Here is a 1,248-nt window from a genome sequence, read left to right on the forward strand (position 1 = left end):
GATGTTCACTCTTCCAAAGATCAAGTCTGAGCTTAGATCTCTAGGACTCGCTAGAAGCTTCTTGAGGATGTTTGTGAAGAAGGAAGACTCTCTCTCTTGCTCTAATTCACCAAAACTCAAGGCTCTCTGCTCTAATCTCTCTGGAAAATGCTCAGCCCCTGTCAATGATGTCCATAGGGGGGTATTTATAGCCTCCTTGGACAATAACTGAAGAAATAGCCGATCAACGACTATCCCTTTGACCGCGACATCCCGGACTGCAGCGGCTATTGGCGCGGCAGCATGAACTGCAGCGGCCACAGGGGCAGTTACCAGCACGTTCCATCGTGCTTGAAACTGTTCCTCCCACGACTTTTAACCACCTTTTTCGTGGTTTAACTGCTTGTCCACGTCAGCACACGTTCTATTTCTGATACGCCGCCACGTAGACTTCACATAATCATCACATAACTACCTCGTAACCGCTGTAGCATCCCCTATAGTAGCCGCGGCACCATGGATTGCCGCGCCCAAGCCGCGGCACTATGAACTGCCGCGTCTTAGCCGCGGCACTATGAGCTGCCGCGCTGTAGCCGCGGCACCATGAGCTGCCGCGCTGTAGCCGCGGCACCATGAGCTGCCGCGCCCACACGCTGTAGTTTGCATTGTTCTGTGAATTCACATTGTTTTGTGTTGATTCACATATCCTTTTGCTTCCTTTGGGCTTGTATGATCTCCCATGACTTAGATACTGATGTTTATCACCTTCTCTTTGTCTTGAGTGATATTTGGATGTCTGTAAGCATTTTTGACGTCTACAGATCCTTTTTTGTTTTTTGAAAATTATTATGATCCTTTTTTAATACTTGCAACCAAGTTCGTTTAAGCGTACCTCCAGGTCCACCTTATCATATTAACTATAATAATCTTATTTTTTTTTTTTAGGAAAATGATAAAGGCACACCCTCAACCACAACTCTAACCACACCCTCTCTCTCATTTGCTACAGTGCACCGGGCTCTACATGAGATTTTAAAATTTAAAATCCCATGTAGGGCCCGGTGCACTGTAGCAAATGAGAGAGGGGGTGTGGTTAGAGGTGTGCCTCTAGTGCCACCCTATTTTTCATACCACGTATATTCAACCCCATAAATTTATCTTCATTTATTAGTTACACCAGTCATTTTCCAGTCACATAACTGTTTGGGTCAAAAGTTGGTTTCGTTGTGGAATTCATTATATCTTCGGTCGATTACAATAAATTCAAAA

This window comes from Asparagus officinalis, chromosome 8 (genome assembly GCF_001876935.1).
Source record: "Asparagus officinalis chromosome 8, Aspof.V1, whole genome shotgun sequence".
In the NCBI taxonomy this organism is placed as follows: domain Eukaryota; kingdom Viridiplantae; phylum Streptophyta; class Magnoliopsida; order Asparagales; family Asparagaceae; genus Asparagus; species Asparagus officinalis.